Source organism: Dioscorea cayenensis, chromosome 9, assembly GCF_009730915.1.
Source record: "Dioscorea cayenensis subsp. rotundata cultivar TDr96_F1 chromosome 9, TDr96_F1_v2_PseudoChromosome.rev07_lg8_w22 25.fasta, whole genome shotgun sequence".
Classification (NCBI taxonomy): Eukaryota; Viridiplantae; Streptophyta; class Magnoliopsida; order Dioscoreales; family Dioscoreaceae; genus Dioscorea; species Dioscorea cayenensis.
The window spans coordinates 7,132,248-7,158,457 of record NC_052479.1 but is presented as its reverse complement, the minus strand read 5'-3'; the positions used below and the strand labels follow the sequence as shown (position 1 = coordinate 7,158,457).

Genomic DNA, 26,210 nt, shown 5'->3' with positions numbered 1-26,210 from the left:
GACAATATTGGGATGCGCCCTCAAGAGGAATGTCAAAAGGGTGAGATACTCGGAGAGGATGCACTTGATTGCAAAAGAGTATTAGCTAACTTCATTTGAAGCATCCGATGTACGCCTCCAAAATATGGAGACCACACTAAGATGTCATGAAGCCTCCTATAAAAACCATGAGCATCAATTAGGAGGGATACTTGGTACACTCTCCAAGGAACAACAAGCATTTGAGCAAAGCAATTCAAGTTCCTTGTAGAGATGATGTGGTAGTGAGCGACAATGAAGAAGTTGGGCAAATTGAGGTGCATTGGTGCGAGAAAATGAAAAGGGAGAAGTTGAATACCATTTTTAGATTTTTGGACGAGTGTGAATGAAGATTGTGCTTGTCTTGCGAGAAAATTTTCAAGGGGATTTGCTATTGTCATGTTCCTTTCAAGCTGAAAATACACAAGAAGAAATAAATCCTAAGGTAATGGAACAAGCACCACTCTTTGGGATTGATTAATTCATAAATTGCAAGAAAGAGATTTTTGGGTTTGGGAGAAGATGTGGGTAGGAGATTGAAACCATCCAATGACCCACATGTGCTAAGCTTGGACAATTCCGACCTAAATTGTTTCCTTGGATGCCAAAGGTAAGATGGTTGGTCTCTCCAACAAATATTCTAACCCGACAAGTAGATTCTTGGTTTAAAGGAAGTAGCTATGCAATGTCTAGCCGGGAGGAATACACTCTTTTCAAGCCTCCATAAGGTAAGGGAAGAGTACGTCAATCTAAGTGACGTAAAACAAGCGCTTCTATGGGAGGCAACACAAGTGTTTAATATTTTTCTAGTTTTTAGTTAGTATTTGCATGAATAAGGACTTGAGTGTTGGGATCTTGATTCTTAGATGTTTTCGCTGTGATTTTCTTGTGGACATTGTAGTGTTATCATGTGCCTAATCGTGCGTGGCGAAGAATCTTGGTCGTTTGAGCGTATTTTTCGTGTTTTCTCTGGTTAAAATTGCATTATTAGGCGAGGCTCACGAGTGTATATTTGTGTTCGAGAATTTTTACGAAAAAGCACTGCAAAGTTTTTCTAAGTCTCGGAGAAAACACATGCCCATGTGGAATTTTCACACGGGCGTGCGTTTTCGTTCAGAGATCATCTAGAGATGGCACAGGGTCGTGGACTCACCCCTGCGAGCGACCTTGTGATGACCCACGCCCGTGTGGAATTTCTGCACAGGTGTGTGTTTCTCTGCAGAGAATTTCTCCTCCATCCCGAGAAGACACAGGGGTGTACGTCTGCCCCTATGAATTGCCCAGTAAGGATCCATCCCCATGTGGAATTCTCGCACGAGCGTGTGAAATAGTTAGAGAATTTTCTCGGTTGGACAGAGAGGCCACAGGGGCATGCGTCTGCCACTGTGGGTCTCTCCTAGGGAGTCACACGGGCATGGGTAATTTCCGCACGCCCGTGTGGATACACAAAAAACTCAAGAGCCGCGGGTTTTCTTTAAAATCTTTTCGGTTTTCTTCATCTTTACACTCCTAATCTCTCGAAGAACACCCTTCCACTCTCCTGACCTCTCACCATCGTTTTAAAGGGTTGTTACTTGAGTTTTCCGGCCATTTTCTAGTCTCTCATTCTCATTTCATTGGTAAGCTTATCTTTCTCTTTTCTTCGCCCAATCTTTATTTATTTTGCAGCACTAGCGTCATCTTCACCAGCAGTGACAACAGATGCACCTGCAATTGACACCTACACTTGAGGCGTCTTTCCCTTCTCTGTTCTTATTTTTCGCATTTTATTTTTTGCATTTTATTTTGGAATTGTGTGCTCAGAAAGGATCTTCCTTCTGAGTTTATCTTTTAGTTTTGTCTCGAGTTGTATTTCATTGCTATATTTTTTTTATATAGTCGAGTTGTTTTTGTTTATTGAGCTTCACTGAACCCCCTTGCGTATGCGTGCAGATGGTCTTGTCAGTATAGAAATTGAGGATTAGTCATAGGCACGGTCAAGCCGTGTGTGCTTCACAACCCATTGGAATTTAACTCCCAAGTATTTAGCTCCATCAAACAAACCACTAGGAGTCAGGGGAGTATTGTTTCAATTACTCACTCCCACATGTGTTCTAAAGTGTATTACTTTTATTGTGCTTGCATGTGTACATTGAGGGCAATGTACATCTTAAGTGTGGGGGGGAGTTCACATTGCACATGACTTTTACACAAGTTTTGATTAACATACATGCTCACGTAGCAAATAGCGGTTCACCTTAGTTGTAATGATTGTATTCTTCAGTATAGTAGAATTTTTAACATTGAATGTTCTCATGCTCTAGTTCTTGCTTGACTTTTTAGGAATTTTTGCACGATTGACACTTGTGCACTACTCACTCTTTAAACTCTTTTTGGAAACTCAAGTTTGATATTAAAGGGACTAGTTTTTAGTTTTGTTTCTTATGTTATTTTTGCTAAAAAGAAAAATTGAAAAATGAAAAAGAAGGAACAAAAATAGTTTTTCTTGTTTATTTTTGTATTTTTGGGTGGAAAGAGCTACCACCTATGAGTATGAAGCTACTCTCATAAGTCGGATACTAGTTATGCCCTTATGAGAGAAAGAGCTATCTCATAGGATTAGTGAAAGCTACCACTCCGGTGGAAAGAGCTATGATAAGTGCTTGTGCGATATGAATGCGAAGCATTTATTCCTTATGTTGAGCATTACTTTTCTCGGGTTTTTTTACACTAATATGTGTTTTTTTATGTTACTTTTTATGCAGGGTAGGGTTGTGAGGGCCGTTTATGAAGGAAAAGAAGCCAATGTGGATTACAATGCACCGATTTTTGGAGGAAATCTTGCTAAGTTTTCAAACGCGAAGACATAGGTTGAAGTGAGATGCTAGAGTGTGTGCCAACCTCCTCGTATTCAAGTTGGCACATCCATTTGGAGGGGCACAAAGGCAGTTACCCTCGAGCATTCCGACTTATGCACATAGAATAATAGCTTTACCAACTTGCCTATCATTGAAGAAGCAAGTGAACCACGACGTGAACATGTGCCCGTTTGCGTTACTCCGATGAAAGTATGGATTCGGGAAGCTATTCAGGCAGGACACTGTAGCAGAGCACCATAGCAACACGGTAGCAAGCACTGTAGCAGCACTGTTCATAGCCGGCCGAGAGAACACTAGTTCAGAGAATCCACACGGGCCTGTGGAAATTATCCACGCCCGTGTTGAAATTCCGCATGGGCGTGTGAAGCATCCACGCCCGTGTAGTTGCCCGATTCCAGCCCTATTTAAAGCCGAATCAGTCCCGATTTTAGTATTCTTTTCTCCATCTTTTCCCCAACTTAAGAGAGGGCATTGGCTAGGGTTTTGAGTGGTATTGGCCATGGTTTTGGAGAGGTTCTACGGCTCTGACATTGTCATTCCTTAGGAAGAAGGTTGGTAGGGGAGCTTCTGTCGAGGCGTATCCTTTACTGGACGAGGGAATCCTTGGACGACGAGTAGAGGACTTTCCACAAGACTATCGACATGACTATCGAGGGGGTTTCTTTATGGATTCATTGCTTTTACATTCTATTTCTTTGATTGTACTTAGCTCCATGGAGAGCTAAACCCTAGTGGGTACTTGGGTATTGTGAACCCTAGGATGTATTTGTTTCATTGAATCTCTTTATTATGCTTTCAATTAATTGATGTTTATTGTGAGTTCCAACCTTGAATGCTTGATTGTATGAACATTTCCCCTAGAGTGACACTAGGGTTGAGAGTTCTCGTTGGTAACCTTGTGAGTGAGTGACACAGCACGAGTGTTAGACAAAGCTAGGTTGGAGAGGGTTGAGAGGGTGAGTCGAGAGCTACAGGAGCATCCCCTTTCTCCTCCGATGTGATAGATTATACCTCCATTCCTCGAGTTCTTTGTGGCCATAATAGAGTGAATGGTCTAAGGGATGACCTTCCACTGGGCTTAGTTACGCGTGCAACGGAGTGAAGCGTTGAGGTGATCTTAGTATCTAGGGCTTAATTGTGGTTAGGGACCTTCCACCTGGACCAAAGAGTTAGGTCTATAATTAGGAAGAGATTTATCACTTGGAATCCCTAGAGTTCATTGCAACTCTATGCGAGTGCGAAATGTTGAGATTGTTCGATTTCTCATCCGAGACATGTATAGAGTTAGGCATAGTTGACCTTAGATTTGGGACTATGTAATTAAGGATTTCCACGACTCACCATTGCATTGATTAGGAAGCATAATAGAGGGTTCTTGCACTTGAAACAATTATCCTAGGCGGAGCATTATCCGAGTACCCCATCTTTATTGATTGCCTTACCCCCTTTCTTTACTTTTGCTTTCTTACTTGTTGTTTTTATTGTTGAGAATTGAATCATTGTCACACTTATCATCATTGATCTTTCACATAGCTAATAATTGAATTAAGTATTTTTATTCCCTATTCCCTGTGGATTCGATACCCGCTCACCCGGGATTATTACTTCGACAAACCCGTGCACTTGTGGGATATACGCAAGGGGACCTTCTCAAGTTTTTGGCGCCGTTGCCGAAGAGTAGGCGTTTAGAGATACCTTGCATATTGTTTTCTTAGCTATTTCATCAAACATTCTATTCTATATCTTCTTATTCTATCATCGTTCTGATTTCTTTTTCTTTCTTTTTATGTGCAGCTCCAGGTTATGACTCGAGGGAATCCCTCAATATTAATTGAAGTGGATCCCGAGCTTGAACGTGCACTTAGAAAAAAAGGGAAAGAACCTGTACAAGAACAGTCTAATTTAGCTGATTTGGAAGTGGAAGGATCTGAAAACATGGCAGAACAGAATGAGCAACAGCGAACATTATCTGATTATGCCAGACCTTCAGTGTTGGGGACACAGTCGAGCATTGTGCGTCCCCCAATTACAGCTCAGAACTTTGAGTTAAAGCCGGCATTCATCCACATGTTACACCAGTCCGCACAATTTAATGGTTTGGCCGATGAGGATCCAAACAGTCCCATAGAGAGCTTTCTCGAGGTGTGTGATATGCTAAAAATAAATGGGATGACGGATGATGCCATCAAATTGTGAGCCTTCCCATTTTCCCTAAAGGGAAGTGCGAAGCAGTGGCTACACTAGTTACCTAGTGCGTCAATTACAACGTGGGAGGAGATGGTGGAATCTTTTCTAGCTCGTTATTTTCCTCCCGGAAAATCAGCAAAGCTTAGGAACGAGATCTCATCCTTTGTTCAGTTGGAATTGGAGTCTCTATTCGAGACATGGGAAAGGTTCAAGGAGCTCCTGAGGAATTGCCCGTGACACGAATTCCCGGAGTGGATGATTGTTCAAACCTTTTACAGTGGTTTGAACCCAAGTACAAGGCAACTCTTGGATGCGGCAGCAGGAGGTACCTTAGGTAGCCAGACCCCCGATGAGGCTCGTTAGTTGATTGAAGAAATGGGGTTAAACAGCTACCAATGGAATTCTAGGGAGAAGAAAAAGGTGGCTGGTCTCCATGAGATAGATGCGGTAACTTCGTTGGTGGCCCAAGTGAAAAATTTGATTAAGAAGTTAGATCTTCTAACTTCAAATAGAGTGGCGGCCGTGACTAATTGCACCGGGTGTGGTGAAGGACATGCTCCCTCCGATTGCCCGATCTCTATTGGTGATGTTTCTTCTGTGGAGAATGTTGATTTTGTAGGTAATGGCATGAGACCTCAAGGAAACCCATATAGCAATACCTACAATCCGGGTTGGAAGAATCATCCCAATTTCTCAAGGAGTAATCAAGGTCCACAAAAGGCCATGGGGCCATCGGGTATCCAACAACAACAACAAGCCCCTCAGGTGGAAAACAGAGTCTCAAGTTTGGAAACCCGAATAACTGACCTAGAGAAGCACTTGGCTAGATTTGTGCAATCTACTAATACTAGGTTTGAATTAGTTGAGGCTACACTTCGCAACCACACCGCCTCTTTGCATAACCTTGAAAATCAAGTGGGGCAAATTGCGAAGTCTCTCTCTGAAAGGCCACATGGAAGCTTGCCGAGCAATACAGAGACCAATCCTAGAGAGCACATGAAGGAGATCACTTTGAGAAGTGGTCGTGAGGTTGAATGTAGGCTTCCGAGTGAGATGTCAAAAGAACACGCACCCGAGGTTATAGAGGTAGAAGAGGGAACAAGCAAAGAGAAAGAGGTGGCACCCCCAACTTTCAAGCCAAGAATCCCTTATCCCTCTAGATTGAAAAATTACCAAGGGGATGAACAATACAAGAAGTTCCTGAGTTTGTTCAAGCAATTCCACATTAATATTCCTTTTATTGAGGCATTGGCCCAAATGCCTAAGTATGTGATGTTCTTGAAAGACTTGTTGACCAACAAAAGGAAGTTGGAGGAGAGTGCTTCAGTGATTTTAGATGCTTCATGCTCGGCGGTATTGCAAAAGAACGTGCCGAACAAGAAGAAAGACCGGGAAGCTTCATCATTCCATGTAACATTGGCAATCTTGGTGAGGAAATGGCATTGGAAGACTCAGGGGCCAGTATCAACGTCGTGCCATACACCTTCTTTCAAAAGCTAGGCTTGGGCGAGCCTAGGCCTACTCGGATGACTTTGCAACTAGAGGACCGAACAGTAAGACATCCGAGAGGCAGCATTGAAGACGTGCTTTTCAAGGTGGGCAAGTACATTTTTCTGGTTGACTTTATAGTGCTAGATGTCGATGAGGATGCGGATGTACCCTTGATACTGGGAGACCATTCTTGCGGACTTCCAAAGCATTGATTGATATGGACGGTAGAGAGCTCACATTGAGAGTTGGAGATGAGAAGCTCACATACTGCCTTGCTGAAGCCATGCGGCATTCTCTTGACTTCGATGATACTTTATACTTTCTAGACATTACTGATGAGATTATTGATGAATGCATGCAGGAAATGTTCAATCTGGATACGTATGAAGGTTTGTTCGACCAAGAGGAGGATTATGAAGAAGTAATGATGCTTGGTTCGATAGAAGAAGTACCATCTACCCCAGGGATCTTGAAGAAAGTGCTCCGGAAAATGAAGAGGTCTAGGAGACGCCACCGGAAACACTCCAAAGCTGTTGGAGATGTACGTGAACTGAAGAACTTGGACGTATCATTGTTAGGTGGTCCGAAGCCCGATAATACACCCTCTACTCTTAAAAGACTTTGCACATCATGCTTTCAAGCCATGGGTAAGAGGGCAACTTTCATTCATGAACCCCCGTGAGGTAAGACAAGGTACGTCAAGCTAAGTGATGTTAAACAAGCGCTTCTTGGGAGGCAACCCAAGTGTTTCCTGTTTTCTTATTTTAGTTAGGTTGTTTGCATGAATAACTTGTTAAGTGTTGGTGTCTTGATTTTTATGATGCTTGTGCTGCGATTTTATTGTGGGTTTCTAAAGTCATTGTGTGTTTTCATGTGGAATTAGTGAAGTTTGGTCATTTGAGCTCGATTTCATGTTTTTCACTGGTAAAAATTGCATAATAGAGCAGGCTCTGAGTGTGTAAACATGTTCAGAAATCTTCTGCAGAGCCTGCAGATTTTTCTAAGACAACCAGTGAAGACACACGGGCGTGTAAAATTTCCGCACACCCGTGGATTTGTATTGCAAGATCATCCAGAGAAGGCACAGGGGCGTGTGAATTCCTGCAGAGTTGGGCGGATTTTCCCAAGAGCACACAGGGGCATGGACTTGCCCCTGTCGGCGATCCTGTGAACCACGCACGGGCTGGGTAATTCCATACTCCCGTGCGAAACTCTGCAGAGGATTTCTCTCCATCCCGAGAAAACACAGGGCGTGCGGCTGCCCCTGTGAGTTGGGCATGTGAATGTCCACGCCCGTGGAGAATTTCCGCACGGACGTGTAGAACACTTGGTATTTTACTTGGATGTCCAGAGAAGGCACAAGAGGGTGCGGCTGCTCCTATGGGTTGGGCACACGGGCGTGGGAGATCATTCAGAGTCAGTGAGAGTTTTTCCGGAGAGCGCCCAGGGGAGTGCACCTGCCCCTATGATGCTCTCCTGTGGGCCGCACGGGCGTGGGTAATTTCCAGACGCCCGTGTGGATGCACAGAATTCCAAGAGACGTGATTTTTTCTTTAAAAATCTTTTTAATTGTCTCATCTCTCATCTCCAGTCTCCTGAAAACCACCTCTGATCATCTTCTCGACCGATCATCATTGTTTTGGAGGAATTTTTTTTCATTGCGTATCGTGTCGATTCTTAGAATTTTTGCATTTATTTCATCGATAACCTTTTTATCCTCTTTCGTTCGCCAATTATTGTTTTTCATACACTAAATATCTTTCATTGTGAATTTTCATTTTTACAATGCATGGTGTATGTTTAGAAAGCATCTGGACGCGGTTCTAAGTTGAATTTTTGAGAGTTGTTGTGCACCCGTGCGAGACTTTCACGCCCTGCAGATCCACACGGGCGTGGGTAATTTCCACAAGCCCGTGTGGAATTCTGCAGTATATTGCTTTTGAGCTTCTTTGATCATTTTCTTCTTCTATAGGATAGATATGGCACCTCGCCTGAAGAAGAACGAAGTAAAGCATCTCAGAGTCACCACACCCGAGCCACTACACCTGGATTTCCGAGCATCATATTTGATTTGAGAGACATTCAACACTCGGTTTTGGTCAGACTTGTTTCGCGGATTTGCAAGTGTTGAGAGATATTCAGCGGGGCGATGAGCTGGCTAATGAAATTGATGAGATGCTAGCAATAGGAAGCTGGAGGAGGCTACTACCGATCAGTGAGCCAGCTTACCGCGCATTAACGCTTGAGGTTTTAGCGTCTTTTGAGTTTCAGTTTATGCGTGGGAGATTTGACACTACGGATGCTATACAGTTTCAGGCATTCGGACATAGATTTTCCATCAGTGTCACTGAGTTTTTGATTCGTACGGACCTGTACGATATCGCTTATACAGGTACAGTGGAGTATAGATGATTATTGGTGGATTTTCCGGTATTAGTGACTCCACATCATGCGTATAGGATTCTGTGTGGACATGGGGAGTATGAACCGGGGTTGCCGAAGACCACTAGGCTATCCCAGTCGAGCTACAGGTATTTACACATAGTTATCAGCAGGTCTATGTCAGATCGAGCCGATAACACATCTGCTCTGACCAAGTAAGATCTACTCTTTTTATACTCCATGTTCCGCAATGTGCCGATTCACTTGGGGTGCATATTAGCAGATATTCTGAGGTAACAAGGTCAGTCTGTGAGAGTGGGTTTATTATTTGATGGCCCCTACATTACCAGGCTCATTTTGGGAATGGGTTTAGGGGATGCTTTAGGTGGTGCTGAGAGGATAGTTGCGCCTACCCCTCTTGTGTTTGATATGATCAGGATGATGGGGTTGGTACGGAGATGTGGGCCAGGGGTCTATATTCTTACTACAGCTACCCCAGAGACCGCCAGGAGCGAAGGAGTTACTGCGAAGGGTTCCCCGCAGATTCCCAGACCTCCCGCAGCACATGGTCCTCGAGCTTATGACCGTATTGAGAGGCTTGAGAGCATTGTGAGAGAGATTCAAACCGAGATAGTGGAGCTCCGTGCTATACAGTCAGCTTAGTATACAGATCTTATGGCTCAGTTCGACTTTCTACGAGATCTATTGAGATCTAGACCCTCAGTTCCTCCAACACCCTCATCCCCTACCCCGCACCGGTGGACCCACCATTTGTATCTTCACCAGCAGCAGCACCTGAGCCCGAGGGCGACACCGATATTTGATTTTTAGTTCTTTTTCTTTTATGCATTTTATTTCAGACTTGTCCACTCAGAAAGGATTCTCCTTCTGAGTTTATTTTCATTTTGCATCTTGAGTTGTATTCATTGTCTATCTTTTATATATAATCGAGATATTTTATTTTTTATTGAGCTTCACTGAACCCCCTCGTGAATGCGTGTAGATGGTCTTCTCTTCTTGGGGATTGACACTTAGTCATGGGCACAGCCAAGGTGCTTAGGCACTTCGCCGTATGAGCTTCACAACCCGTCGGAACAGTACCCCCACGGAATTAGCATCATCAAACCAACACTAGGAGTCAGGGGAGTATTGTTTTGATTGCTTCTCCCACATTTGCTTTTGTATGATATATTTATTTTGAGTGAGCTTGCATGTGTACATTGGGGACAATGTACAACTTAAGTGTGTGGGGGAGTTTCATAGTGCACGCATTCTTTTATATTGTTCATGATTGATATATGCTCACATAGCCAATGGCGGTTCACCTTAGTTGCAATGATTGTATTCTTGAGTTTAGGAACATTGAATGTTTTAATGCTCTATTTCTTGCTTCAATTTCTAGGAATTTTTGCCCGATTTACAGTTAGTGCACTGCTTACTCTTTAAACTCTTTTGGAAACTCAAGTTTGATGTTAAAGGGACAGTTATAGTTATTTCTTGTGTTAAATTCTGAAAAAAAGTAAAATAAAATAAAATAAAATGGAAAATGAAAAGAAAGAACAAAATAGTTTTATTGTTTATTTCTGCTTGTTGGGTGGAAAGAGCTACCACCTATGAAGTATGAATCTACTCTCATAAGTCGGATACTAGCTATGCCCTAATGAGAGAAAGAGCTATCTCATATGATGAGTGAATGCTACTACTCCGGTAGAAAGAGCTACCACCTCGAAAGTGTGAAAGCCACCTTAGCGGCCGCTTTGGAAAAGGGCTACCTTAGAGGATGTGTGAAGCTACTACCATCTTTGAAATTGATGTCACCTTTGTAGATAAATGAGTCCCTTGTGCTTAGAACTTTGAGGAGTATACCTTGGGTTGTTTTGACTGAGTTCACACAAGTACACGATTTCGGGTTTGTTTTCCTTTTTGATTCAAGTTTTTAGCTAGAGCTTTGATTTTTTGTATTTATTGTTGAAATTTCCCTTACTTGTAGAATGCTCTCTTTGTATACTTTGGTGAACCTAAGGAAAAGAACTTTTAATATGTTCCTCATTGATGCACAAAATGTTTAATTTTTGCCTGAGGACAAGCAAAAGCTTAAGTGTGGGGGAGTTTGATAAGTGCTTGTGCGATATGAATGCGAAGCGTTCATTCCTTATGTTGAGCATTACTTTTCTGGGGGTTTTACACTAATATGTGTGTTTATATGTTACTTTTATGCAGGTAGGGTTGTGAGGCCGTTTATGAAGGAAAGAAGCCAATGTGGATTACAATGCACCGATTTTGGAGGAAATCTTGCTAAGGTTCAAACTCGAAGACATAGGTCGATGTGAAATCCTAGAGTGTGTGCGAACCTCCTCGTATTTGAGTTTGGCACATCCATTTGGAGGGACACAAAGGCAGTCACACTCGAACATTCTGACTTATGCACATAGAACAATAGCTTCACCAACTTGCCTATCATTGAAGAAGCAAGTGATCCACAACGTGAACGTGTGCCCGTTTGCGTTACTCAGATGAAAGTATGGATTCGGGAAGCTATTCAGGCATGATACTGTAGCAGAGCACTATAGCAACACGGTAGCAAGTACTGTAGTAGTACTATTCACAGCCGCCCGAGAGAAAAGTAGTTCAGCGAATCCACACGGGCATGTGGAAATTATCCACGCCCGTGTGGAAATTCTGCATGAGTGCGTGAAGCATCCACGGCCGTGTAGTTGCCCGATTCCAGCCCTATTTAAAGCCGAATCAGCCCCGATTTTAGTATTTTTTTCTCCATCTTTTCCACAACTTGAGAGAGGGCTTCGGCTAGGGTTTTAGGAGGTATTGGCCAAGGTTTTAGAGAGGTTCTATGGCTCCGACATTGTCATTCTTTAGGAAGAAGGTTGGTAGGGGAGCTTCGGTCGAGGCGTATCCTATACCGGACGAGGGAATCCTTGGACGACGAGTAGAGGACTTTCCATAAGACCATCAACACGACTATCCAGGGGGTTTCTTTATGGATTCATTGCTTTTACATTTTATTTCTTTGATTGTACTTAGCTCCATGGAGAGCTAAACCCTTAGTGGGTACTTGGTTATTATGAACCCTAAGATGTATTTGTTTCATTGAATCTCTTTATTATGCTTTCAATTAATTGATGTTTATTGTGAGTTCCAACCTTGAATGCATGATTGTATGAACATTTCCCCTAGAGTGACACTAGGGTTGAGAGTTCTCATTGGTAACCTTGTGAGTGAGTGACACACCATGAGCGTTACACACAGCTAGGTTGGAGAGGGTTGAGAGGGTGAGTCGAGAGGTACAGGACCATCCCCTTTCCCCTCTGACGTGATAGATTCTACCTCCATTGCTCAGGTTCTTTGTGGCCATAATAGATTGAATGGTCTAAGGGATGACCTTCCGCTGGGGCTTAGTTGCGCGTGCAACGGAATGAAGCGTTGAGGTGATCTTAGTATCTAGGGTTCAATTGTGGTTAGGGACCTTCCACCTGGACCAAAGAGTTAGGTCTATAATTAGGAAGAGATTTATCACTTGGAATCCGTAGAGCTCATTGCAACTCTATGCGAGTGCGAGGTGATGAGATTGTTCGATTTCTCCTCCGGGACAGTATAGAGTTAGGCATAGTTAACCTTAGATTTGGGACGATGTAATTAAGGATTTCCACGACTCACCATTGCATTGATTAGGAAGCATAATAGAGGGTTCCTGCACTTGAAACAATTATCCTAGGCGGAGCAATATCCGAGTACCCCATCTTTATCGATTGCCTTACCCCCTTTCTTTACTTTTGCTCTCTTAGTTGTTGTTTTTATTGTCGAGAATTGAATCATTGTCACACTTATCATCATTGATCTTTCACATAGCTAAGAATTGAATCAAGTATTTTTATTTCCTATTCCCTGTGGATTCGATACCTGCTCACCCGGGATTATTACTTCGACAAACCCGTGCACTTGCGGGATATACGCAAGGGGACCTTGTCAAGCTACCACCTCGAAAGTGTGAAAGCCACCTTAGCGGCCGCTTGGGAAAGGGCTACCTTATAGAATGTGTGAAGCTACTACCGTCTTAGAAATTGGTGTTGCTTTCTTGTTGTAGATAAACAAGTCCCTTATACTTAGAGCTTTGAGGAGTATACTTTGGGTTGACTTGAGTGAGTCCACACACTTTCATGATTTCGGGTTTGTTGTCCTTTTTGATTCAAGTTTTTAGCTAGAGCTTCGATTTTTTATGTTTAGTGTTGAAATTTCCCTTACTTGTAGAATGCACTCTTTGTATACTTTGGTGAACCTAAGGCCAAGCACTTCCAATATTTCCTTCATCTATGCACAAAATGTTTAATTTTTGCTTAAGGACAAGCAAAATCTTAAGTGTGGGGGATTTTGATAAGTGTTTGTGTGTTAAGAATGCGAAGTGTTCTTTCTTTACAATGAGCATTACTTTTATCAGGTTTAAGCCCTAATACATGTCTATTTCTGCTCTTTTGCGCAGGTAGGGTTGTGAAGCTATGTTTTAAGAAAAAGAAGACAAAAGTAGATCGTGAATGCACTATTTGATAAAATCTTGGAAAGAACAAACGCGAAGACACAAGTTGGGCTCAAAGATACGTGAATGTGTGCTAACCTCCATGTATTCAAGCAATTACAATGATTTGGAGGGCCACAAGGGCAGTCACATTTGCGTATCCGGACTTGTGCATTGATAACAAGATCTTCACCAATGAAACCGTTTATTGAAAAAGCGACGCGATCTACGGCATAAATGTGTGCCCGTTTATGTTGCCTCGATGAAAAGTGGATTCGGGAGTATTTTTGGCTGAGTACTACAGCAAGCTATTGTAGTGAAATCGGCGTAGCATTTTACTGTAGCATTTTACTATTTGCAGTGGGACGAAAATCAGAATTCCAGAGAATTCACACGACCGTGTGGAAATTCCACACGCCCGTGTGGATGCTCGATTCTAGCCCTTTAAAAGCCGCGATTCAGCCCTGATTTCTCTATCTTTTCCCCTAAATTTTCTTCCACCTTTCCCCATCTTTGTAGGCGCCGGCGGCCATGGTTTGGAGAGGTTTTGGCAAGTCTTTAGAGAGGTTTGACTGCCTTCGACGCCGCATTTCCTTCGGAAGAGAGCTATTTTGGGAGCTTTCATCAGCACCTATCCGGCGAGGTGTGCCCTAGGTTTGACGAGGGGACCTTTGAAGAAGACGTGGGCCGATCCACAAGACCTTCGACACAAACACAAGGGGGTTTTCATTCTTGGATTACATCTCTATACTTTTGATTTCATTATCTATTGTATTTTGCCCCATAGAGAGCTAAACCTCTAGTGGGTACTTGGGTATTTGTGAACTGTAGGATGTATTCATTTCTTTGAATCTCTTTATTATGCTTTCAATTAATTAATGTTTATTGTGAGTTCCAACTTTGAATGCTTGATTGTGTGAATACACCCCTAGAGTGATACTAGGGTTGAGAGTTCTTGTTGGTAACCTTGTCAGTGAGTGACACACCCCTGTGTTTGGCACAGAGTCATCCACAGGGGTGAGTCCATGCCCTTATTTCTTCTAGGGAAAAATCTCTAAGTCTCTGCAAGATAACACACGCCCTTGTGGAAATTACCAACGGGCATGGACCATCACAAGGTTATTCACAGGGAAGAGTCCATGCCCTTGTGCCCTCTTAGGATGAGCTCACATTAGAGACCCACGGCCGTGTGGGAAATTCACATGGCCGTGCGTTTTCTTTGGATATTTTAGAAAACTCTGCAGGCTCTACAGAAAAGTCCTGATTATATAGATACACTCAGAGCCTGCCTTATCATACAAAATATACCCGGGAAAAACATGAAAATCTCACTCAAATGACCAACAACTTCGCCATAAACATGTAAGCACATGATAACACCAAAATGTCGGCGAGAAAATCACAGAACAATAGTGACACACCCGAATATGCGTGTACACCGCAAGTACATGGGTGTCGAAGTAATAATCCCTGATGAGTGGGTTTCGTATCCACAGAGAGTAGTGAATAAAGACAATTAAATTGTTTCTTAACTAATTTGGAAAATGAATAGTGATATGTGTGACAAGATTCAATTCTCAAGAGTAAAAATAACAAAAAAGAGAGCATAAGTAAAGGATAAGGTAAGGCAATCGATAAAGATGGGGTACTCGGGTATTGTTCCGTCTAGGACAATGGTTTGAAGTACAATAAACATATATTATGCTTCCTAATCAATAATGAGTCATGGAAATCCTTAATTGCATAGTCCCAGATCTAAGGTCAACAACGCCTAACTCTATACATGTCTCGGAGGAGAAATCAAACAATCTCAACACCTCACACTCGTATAGAATTGCAATGAGCTTTAGGGATTCCAAATGATAAACCCTATTCCTATGTATAGACCTAACCTTTTGGTCCAGGTGAAAGATCCCTAACCACAATTAAGTCCTAGATGCTAAGTTTACTTCAATACTTCACTCTGTTGCACTCGCAACTAAGCCCCAGTGGAAGGTCATCCCTTAGCCCATTCACTCTACTATGACCACAAAGAACACTTGGAACATGGAGGTAGGATAGATCATACCGGAGGGGAAAGGTGACGCTCCGCTACCTCTCGACTCACCCTCTTAACCCTCTCCAACCTAGCTTTGTCTAACTCTAATGGTGTGTCACTCACTCACAAGAGTTAACAAGAAGAACACTCAACCCTAGTGTCACTCTAGGGGAGTCTTCATACAATCAAGCATACAAGATTGGAACTCACAATAAAATCAATTAATTGAAGGCATAATAAAGAGATTCAATGACACGAATACATCCTAGGGTTCACAGATACCCAAGTACCCACTAGGGGTTTATCTCTCCATGGAGCTAAATACAATCAATGAAATCGAATGTATAAACAAGCCATCCACAGAAAACCCCCTCGTTAGTCGTGGCGATGGTCTTGTGGAGAGTCCGGCCTAGGATACACCTCGGCGGATAGGTGCCGATGAAAGCTCTCCCACTAACCTTTTTCCAAATGGCGCGTGATGTCGGAGCGGTAGAACCTCTCCAAAGCCCTAGTCAATACCTCTCAAAACCCTAGCCGCTATCCCTCTCTCAAGTTGGGGAAAAGATGGACAAAAGAATGCTGAAATCGGGGCTGAAATCAGCTTTTAAAGGGCTGGAATTTGGAATCCACACGCCCGTGTGAGCGCCCCTGTGGATTTTTCACACGGGCGTGTGCAATTTCCACATGCCCATGTGGATTCTCTGTTTTCCTATTTTCTCGGTCGGCTGTAAACAATGCTGGTATAGTATTCTTGCTACAGTTTTTCTACAGTGTCCTACTACAATACCGGCCTGAAATACTCCGGAATCCATTCTTTCATCGAGGTAACGCAAACGGGTACAAGTTTACATCATGGATTGCTTTGCTTCTTCAATAACGGACATGTTGGTGGAGATCTTATTCTATATGCACAAGTCGGAATGCTTGAATGTGACTGCCCTTGTGCCCCTCCAAATGGTTATACTAACTTGAATACGAGGAGGTTGGCACACATTCTTGCATCTCGAACCTGACTTGTGTCCTCGCGTTTGAACCTTAGCAAGATTTCCTCCAAATTGTTGCATTTATGACCCATATTGGCTTCTTTCTTTTATATTCGGCTTCACAACCCTACCTGCATGAAAGTAACAAAATTGCACACATATTAGAGTTAAAACCCGAGAAGAGTAATGCTCAACACAAGGAAAGAACACTTCGTATTCTTATCGCACAAGCATTTATCAAATAGTATCTAAAAATCAAGACACCAACACTAAAAGCCTTATTCATGCAAACACTAAACTAAAAACTAGGAAAATAGTAAAAGCTTGGGTTGCCTCCCAAGAAGCACTTGTTTAACGCCACTTAGCTGGACGTACCTTGTCTTACCTTATGGGGGTTCATAGATGAAGAAGGCTCCCCTCTTACCCATGACTTGGAAGCATGATGAACATAACCTTTTTAAGGTAGAGGGAGAGTTGTCGAGCTTGTTACCACTTAAAAGTTCATCACCCTTGTTCTATTCATGTGCTTCCCCAACAGCCTTGGGGCATTTCTTGTGGCGTCTCCTAGCTCGCTTCATTTTCCGGACTATCTTCTTCATGGTCCCCGGAGTAGTGGTACCTTCTCCTCTATACCAAGCATCATCACCTCTTCATTCTCCATTTCTTTGTCTAGAAACCCCTCGTACGGGTCTGGATTCAACATTTCCTGCACACATTCATCAATTAGTTCATTGGTAATGTCAAGAAAATAAAGAGTATCATCAAAGTCAAGAGAATTTCATGTGGCTTTGGTGAGTCGGTATGTGAGCTTGTCATATCTGACCCTCAGTGTCAACTCCCCGCCGTCCATGATAAGTGCCTTGGAAGTGCACAAGAATGGCCTCCCAAGTATCAAAGGAACATCTACATCCTCATCGACATCCAACACTACAAAGTCTACTGGAAATATGTACTTGTCAACCTTGACAAGTATGTCTTCAATGATGCCCCTCGGATGTCTCACTGTTTCGTCCGCCAATTGCAATGTCATCCAAGTGGGCCTAGGCTCTCCCATGCCTAGCTTCCAAAAGAACGAGTATGGCATGAAGTTGATACTAGCCCCCAAATCCGCCAATGCCATCTCTTTACCCAAACTGCCAATGTTGCATGGAATCACAAAGCTTCCACGGTCTTTCTTCTTGTTCGGCATATTCTTTTGCAACACCACCAAACAAGAGGCATCTAAAATCACCGATGCACTCTCCTCCAACTTCCTCTTGCTAGTCAAAAGATCTTTCAAAATGAATGCTGATGTGCAATTGCTTGAATAGACCCAAGAACTTCTTGTATTGCTCATCATTTTGGTTGTTCTTCAATCTTGAAGGTAGAGTATTCTTGGCTTGTAAGGTGGGGGTGTCACCTCCTTCCCTTTGTTAGCTCTCTCCTCAACCTCCATGACCTCAAGTGCTTCAACATTGGTCTTCTCCCATGGAAACCTACCCTCAATCTCATGACCATTTCTCAAAGTGATCACCTTCATATCTTCTCTAGGATTAGTCTCGGTATTACTTGGTAGGCTTCCTTGTGGTCTCTCTGATAGAGACTTCACAAATTGCCCACTTGATTTTCTAAATTGTGCAATGAAGCGTTGTGCTTGTGAAGTATAGCCTCGACCGATTGGAACCGTGTATCCAACGATTGCACAAATCTAGTCAAGGCTTTCTCTAAGTCGATCATCCGAGTTTCCAAGCCTGAAACTATATTCTCCATGTTCGGGGCTTGTTGTTGTCGAAAACCCAGTGGTGCTATGGCCTTTTGCTGCCCTTGGTTATTCCATGAGAAATTAGGGTGGTTCCTCCAGCCTTGGTTGTAAGTGTTGCTATAAGGATTACCTTCTACCCTTCCCGAATTACTGACAAAGTTTACTTATTCAGTCAGGGCTGAAGTAGCAAGCGAAATAGGACAATCAAACGGCATATGTGAACCCCCACAACCATTATAACTTGTGATTGTGACCACCCTCGGTGAAGTCAACGTATCTAATTTCTTGCTCAATACGTCTCCATGGGTTGCTAAGGACGTAACTGCATCAATTTCATGAAGTCCGGCCATTTTCTTCTTTTCCCTTGCATTCCATTGGTAACTATTCATGGCTATTTCCTCTTACAACAACTTGGCTTCTTCAGGGGTCTTGTTCCCCATCGTACCTCCTGTGGTGGCATCAAGAAGTTTTCTCGTACTTTGATTCAACCTGTTGTAAAAAGTCTGAATGATCATCCATTTCGGGAAACCATGCTGTGGGCACTTCCGCTAGAGGTCCTTAAATTGCTCCTATGTCTCAAACAAGGATTCAAGCTCCATCTTAACAAACGACGATATTTCATAATGAAGCTTCGCCGATTTCCCCAGAGGAAAGTACCTTGCAAGAAAAAGCTTCGACTATTTCATTCCATATCATGATGGATGTTCGTGGTAAAGAATGTAACCACTACTTTGCTCTTCCTTTTAGAGAGAATGGGAAAGGCCTCAATCTTATAGCATCATCTGTAACACCACTAATCTTCAGCATGTCACAAACTTCCAAGAAGTTATCAATATGGTTGTTTGGATCCTCATCGGCTAAACCATTAAATTGCGATGATTACTGTATTATTTGGATAAATGCTAGCTTTAGATCAAAGTTCAAAGCTATAATCGAGAGCCGCATGATGCTAGATTGTGTCCCCAATACTGACAGTCTGGCGTAATCAGAAAGTGTTCTCTATTGTTCATTCTGTTCTTCCATGTTGTCAGACCCTTCAACTTCCACTTCAGCTAGATTTGATGGTTCTTACATAAGTTCTTTACCCTTTCTTCTGAGTGTACGTTCAAGTTTAGGATCACATTCAATTAATATCGAAGGTTTCCCTCGGGTCATAAGCTAGAGCTGCACGAAAATAAAGAAAACGAATCAGAATGATGATAGAATAAGAAGATGTGACGTAGAATGAATGATGAATGGCTAAGATAACAAATTCCAAACCAAAAACATGACAACACCCCTTGCGTGTGACTAACAAGTGTACAGGATTGCCGAAGTAATAAATCCCAAGTGAGTGGGGTACTGTATCCACTGGGAGTAGGGAATAAAACTATTAAAATTGCTACTTAACCAAGTGAAAATGAATAATGATTGGTTTGATAAAGTGTAATGTAAGCAAAAGCAAAAGAAACAAGAACGAGAGGCCCAAGTAAGTGAGAGGAAAGACAATCGATAGAAGTGGGGTACTCGGACAATGCTCCCCTAGGTCTAATATTTCAAGTGTAAGACCTACTAATATGCTTTCCAACTAACGCTTAATGAGTCGTCAAAATCCTAAATTACACGGTCCCAAACCTAAGGTCAACCGTGACTAGCTCTACTCTATGTCTCGATGGAGAAATCGCTTAGTCTCAACACCTTACGCTATGCAAAGTTGCATAGAGTTCTAGGGATTCCATGTGATAAACTCTATTCCTATGTGTAGATCTAACCCTTTGGTTAAGGCGAAAGACCCCTAGTCACAATTAAGCACCAGATACTAAAGTTACTTCAACGCTTCACTCTGTTGGTTGCGCAACTAAGCCCTAGTGGAGTTCATCTTTTAGTTCTTCACTCTATTGTAACCACAAAGAACTTTAGGAGGTAGGATAAATCACACCGGAGGGACCCTCCGCTACCTCTCGACTCACCCTCTCAACCCTCTCCAATCTAGCATTGTCTAACCCTCGTGGCATGTCACCCATCCACAAAGTTTACCAAGATGAACTCTCAACCCTAGTGTCACTCTAAGGGATAAATCATTCAACAAGCATTCAAGATTGAAACTCAAATAAAAATATCAATTAAGGAAGGCATAATAAAAGGTCAAAGAAACATTAACATCTTAGGGTTTACAAAATCCAAGTACCCACTAGGGGGTTTAGCTCTCCACGGAGCAAGATATAATCAATAATGAAATTGATAGTAAAAACAAGTCATCCATAGAAAAACCCCCTCGGTATTCGTGTTGATGGTCTTGTGGAGTAGCCTCTTTTTCTACAAATGTTCCCTTGTCTGGGCTAGGGTACACCTCGCCGGATCGGTGTCGATGAAAGCTCCCCAACAACCTTATTCCAAGAGAAGCGCGGTGTCGAATCCGTAGAACCACTCCTGATAAGTGCTTGTGCGATACGAATGCGAAGCGTTCATTCCTTATGTTGAGCATTACTTTTCTCGGGTTTTTACACTAATATGTGTTTTTTTATGTTACTTTTATGCAGGTAGGGTTGTGAGGCCGAGTATGAAGGAAATAGGCCAATGTGGATCACAATGCACCGATTTTGGAGGAAATCTTGCTAAGGTTCAAACGCGAAGACATAGGTCGATGTGAGATGCTAGAGTGTGTGCCAACCTCCTCGTATTCGAGTTGGCACATCCATTTGGAGGGGCACAAAGGCAGTCACACTCGAGCATTCCGACTTATGCACATAGAACAAGAGTTTCACCAATGTGTACACCATTGAAGAAGCAAGTGATCCACGACGTGAACATGTGCCCGTTTGCGTTACCCCGATGAAAGTATGGAATTGGGAAGCTATTCAGGTCGTATACTGTAGTAGAGCAATGTAGCATCCACGCCCGTGTGGAAATTCTGCACGGGCGTGTGGAGCATCCACGCCCGTGTAGTCGCCTGATTCCAGCCCTATTTAAAGCCGATTCAGCCACGATTTTGGTATTCTTTTCTCCATCTTTTCCCCAACTTGAGAGAGGCTTCAGCTAGGGTTTTGAGGGGTATTGGCAAGGGTTTTGGAGAGGTTCTACGGCTCTGACATCATCATTCCTTAGGAAGAAGGTTGGTAGGGGTGCTTCCGTCGAGGCGTATCCTATACCGGACGAGGGAATCCTTGGACGACGAGTAGAGGACTTTCCACAAGACCATCGACACGACTATCGAGGGGGTTTCCTTATGGATTTATTGCTTTTACATTCTATTTCTTTGATTGTACTTAGCTCCATGGAGGGCTAAACCCCTAGTGGGTACTCGGGTATTGTGAACCCTAGGATGTATTTGTTTCTTTGAACCTCTTTATTATGCTTTCAATAAATTGATGTTTATTGTGAGTTCCAACCTTGAATGCTTGATTGTATGAATATTTCCCCTAGAGTGACACTAGGGTTGAGAGTTCTTGTTGGTAACTTTGTGAGTCAGTGACACACCACGAGCGTTAGACAAAGCTAGGTTGAAGAGTTTTGAGAGGGTGAGTCGAGAGGTTCACAAGCGTCCCGTTTCCCCTCCGGTGTGATAAATTCAACCTCCGTTCCTCGAGTTCTTTGCGGCTATAATAGAGTGAATGGTCTAAAGGATGAACTTCCGCTGGGGCTTAGTTACGCGTGCAACAGAGTGAAGTGTTAAGGTGATCTTAGCATCTAGGGCTTAATTGTAGTTAGGGACCTTCCACCTGGACCAAAGGGTTAGGTCTATAATTAGGAAGAGATTTATCACTTGGAATCCCTAGAGCTCATTGCAACTCTATGCGACTGTGAGGTGTTTAGATTGTTCGATTTCTCCTCCGGGACATGTATAGAGTTAGGCATAGTTGACCTTAGATTTGGGACTATGTATGTAATTAAGGATTTCCACGACTCACCATTGCATCAATGATGAAGTATAATAGAGGGTTCTTGCACTTGAAACAATTATCCTAGGTGGTGCATTATCCCGGTACCCCATCTTTATCGATTGCCTTACCCCCTTCTTTACTTTTGCTTCCTTTCTTGTTGCTTTTATTATTGAGAATTGAATCATTATCACACTCATTATCATTGATCTTTCACATAGCTAAGAATCAAATTAAGTATTTTTATTCCCTAGTCCCTGTGGATTCGATACCCGCTGACCCAGGATTATTACTTCGACAAACACGTGCACTTAAGGGATATACGCAAGGGGACCTTGTCAAGTTTTTGGCGCCGTTGCCGGGGAATAGGCGTTTAGTGATACGTTGGACTTTGTTTTCTTAGCTATTTTACCATACATTCTGTTTCATATCTTCTCATTCTATCGTTGTTCTGATTTTCTTTTTCTTTCTTTTTGTTGCTGCTCTAGGTTATGACCCGATGGAATCCGTCAATATTGATTGAAGGAGACCCTGAGCTTGAACGTACACTTCGAAAAAAAGGGAAAGAACCTGTGGAAGAACAACATAATTCAGCTGATTTAGAAGGAGAGGAATCTGAAAACATGGAGGGACAGAATGAGCAACAGCGAACACTATCCGACTATGCCAGACCTTCAATGTTGTGGACGCAATCCAGTATTGTGCGTCCTCCAATTACAGCTCAGAACTTCGAGCTAAAGTCGGCATTCATCCATATGCTGCAGTAGTCCGCACAATTCAACGGTTTGGCTGATGAGGATCAAAATAGTCATATAGAGAGCTTTCTCTAGGTGTGCGACATGCTGAAGATAAATAGGGTTACGGATGATGCAATCAAATTGAGAGCCTTCCCATTTTCCTTGAAGGAGAAAGCGAAGCAGTGGCTACACTCATTACCTAGAGCATCAATCACTACATGGGAGGAGATGGTAGAAGCTTTTCTAGCCCGTTATTTCACTCCCAAAAAATCAGCAAAGCTTAGGAATGAGATATCGTCCTTTGTTCAGTTGGAATTGGAGTATGATAAACATCTAAAAGTATGTATTTTGTATGTATTTGTTCTGTATTATTCTTTATATTTATTTGTTGAATCGATGCTTTTTTGGTCTAAATTGTAGTATTTTTGCATTTCATGCCCTTTAGAAGCCATGGTAGCTCGGCGACGCGATTGGGGATGAATTCGGCATCAAAACGGCATTTCCGGGGGACGGGATTACTATAGCATAGTACTGTAGTGGTGTTAATGTAGCAGTGTCACTATAGCTCATCGTGGCCTTCTCGGCAAAAGATTGAAATTCCCGAGGGGTAGGTATACGGCCGGTATACTGACCCGTTTACCGGTCGGGATCTGGGCACTTATAAGGTCTTGAAGATCATTTTTTGGGCATCTTTTTCTTGATTTTTTCTTCTTCTTTGGGGACAAGGCCAGCTACGGTTTGGAGAACACTTCCACATCAATTGAACCCAAGCTTTAGGAGGGCAAAAAGGGAGAAAATCCGAGCATTTTCTCTGTGGGGAGAGCAAGAACGAGGAGGATCTACTTCTAGGGCATCATTGCATGGAGGTTGAAGACAACGGGAAGCCACCACTTCGAGTGGTGTCTTCGGAAGGCTTTCTCCCGGGATTCTTGCATCATTCGACCTTCATCATTTGAGGGAGTGTTCCTCATGTTTACTTTAGTTGTTTGTATGGATTATTTGGTTTTCTTGTTGAACATGAACAACTAAACCCCTAGGTCACCGGATGTAGGTGAACCTAGGGGGCGAATTTGTGATGTTTTGGATTGTTTGAGTAGTTTATGCATGTTTGGCTTGTTGTGATCCTTGTTTGGTGTTCTTGCTTGTTTTGGTACATTTGATTGAGTGATGTATCAAATTCTTGGTAGCATTTTGTAGCATGACCATTGCCTTAGTGCTAGACTCCACCAAACTAGGAAGTGTTCATTGTATAAATATGCCGTGACCATCGGGTATTTGTACCCCTCCAATCCTAGGGTTGAAAACTACTTGTGTTTCCACCCTAACTTGTGAAAACAGACATTCTCCTTGCAACCGTGTGGGAAGTTGGGCGGAAGAGATTCCGCGCTCAACACTTGCACCGGGTTAGGGGTCAATTGCCGTGACCATCGGGTTGACCTAGGTCTTGGTTTTCTCGGTCCAACTAGCCACGTGTTTTATTACTCAATTTCCTACTCACTATAGTAGCCTACTTGGGAATCCGCATCCGTGACCGTTTTCCAACCTTGGGCATCTTCCGTATTTTACTTGTTTCGTACTTCTTAAGATTTTATTTCTCTTTTTGTTTTGCTTTCTTTTCTTCTTTTCTCTTATATTGGAATCAGTGAGCTAAACAATAGGAAAGAAGTGATTAGGGTAGCTCCTCAGGCCCCTTGAGAATACGACCCATTCGCGCGTGCGTGAGTGGTTTATTACTTCACGATCCCGTGCGCTTGCGGGTGTACACACTTCGTGTCGATCAAGTTTTTGGTGCCGTTGCCGGGGACCAATCACTGAGGAATATTTGCAAATCTTTACACTTGTTGATTTAGCCTTTTCTTTTTCATTTGTTTTTTCACTTTTGTTGTGTTTGTCTTTTGTGTTTCTGGTTGATGATCTTTTGTAATTACCCATCTTTGTGTTCTTACTATTAACTAACATCTTGACTCCTCAATTCGTGTAGGTGCACATCTTATGACACGAGCAAGTCAAGCAAACTTGACTTAACCCGATAACGAGATAGAAAGAACTTTGCATCAAAGATTGAGAGAAGCAGCAGAAAGTTCTAGACAACAAGAGGTTCGGGTTGAGTCAAGTGAACCGTCAGTCATGGAGGAGCCTAGGAAGACAATATCGGAATATGAAAGGCCACAGTTCACCGGAGAAGAATTTAGTGTCCAAGTACCAACCGTTCCGGCTAATAACTTTGAAATCAAGGCGAGTAGCATAGGGATGATTCAGAATTCAGTACAGTTTGATGGTTTAGCGGATGAGGATCCCCATGCCCATCTTGCTCGGTTCCTTCAAATCTGCTCCACTTTCAAGATCAATTCAGTGTCAGATGATGCCATCAGACTGAGGTTGTTCCCGTTCAGCTTGAGAGATGCAGCATACAGATGGCTCACATCCCTAGCTCCGGGGTCCATCACCACTTGGAAGGAAATGGTCGAGAAGTTCCTAGCCAGATATTTTCCTGCAAGCAAGGCTGCAAGATTGAGACAGGAGATTTCGTCTTTCAGGCAAGGTGATAGTGAGACACTATTTGAAGCCCATGAACGATTTAAGGACCTTCTTCGTAAGTGTCCTCATCATGGCTTCCCTGCATGGATGAGAGTACAGATGTTGTGTAACGGGCTGAACTATGCTACTAGGCGACTTATTGATGCAAACGTAGTGGTTCTTTTAAGCAACAAGCTTCCCCAAGAGGCCGAGGCATTAATTGAGAATATGTCTAGCAACGAGTGTCATTGGAGCACTAGACAAAAGCCTCCAAGGGCTGCAGGGTTGTATGAGGTGAACGAATCCACATCATTGGCTGCGAAGATTGATGCCTTGACGAAGCATATCATCGAGCGGAAATTCGAGCATGATGCCCTAGCACGAAATAGTTAACCATCTCAAAGTTGGGGTCCAGCTTTGGGTTCCAAGGCCGCTTTTGTCATGTGACACTTGTGGGGTCGGGCATGCAACATCACAATGTCCTATTTTTTTGTTGCCCCATCACCTCCTCGAGAAACAGCTTGATTATGTTAGGGGTGGACCACGAGGACCGTGGGAACCAATTTGGTAACACTTACAATTATGGTTGAGAGGCTCGTCAAATCCCTCTTGGAATCAAGGCCAATCTCAGACAAGCCTCCACCATTTCATGGAAACCAATACCATGCCCCTCCTCCACAAGAGAAGAAACTCTCCACGGAGGATATATTGGCAAGATTCATGCTTGGCACGGAGGCACGTTCGCAGTAATGAAAAAGAAACTTGATGAATTTGGTGCTGTACTGAAAAATGTTCAAGCGTCCATCCAACCTCTAGAAAACCAAGTGGGATAGCTTGCTCGTGGTCAAGCTGAACAATCCTCGGGGAGTTTGCCGA

General features: G+C 42.9%; 3 non-coding genes across 3 annotated transcripts; 1 reads left to right on the top strand and 2 right to left on the bottom strand.

Annotated features, from left to right (window-relative positions):
* Nucleotides 1-5,201: 5,201 nt before the first annotated feature.
* LOC120269846 lies at nucleotides 5,202-5,308 on the bottom strand. Its single transcript, XR_005539478.1, has one exon. It is a non-coding gene; the product is annotated as a small nucleolar RNA R71 (small nucleolar RNA).
* A 13,440-nt stretch (nucleotides 5,309-18,748) lies between these two features.
* Nucleotides 18,749-18,855, top strand: LOC120269827. The gene has a single exon (XR_005539460.1). It is a non-coding gene; the product is annotated as a small nucleolar RNA R71 (small nucleolar RNA).
* Nucleotides 18,856-25,325: 6,470 nt separating this feature from the next.
* LOC120269747 lies at nucleotides 25,326-25,432 on the bottom strand. Its single transcript, XR_005539385.1, has one exon. It is a non-coding gene; the product is annotated as a small nucleolar RNA R71 (small nucleolar RNA).
* Between the last annotated feature and the right edge of the window lie 778 nt (nucleotides 25,433-26,210).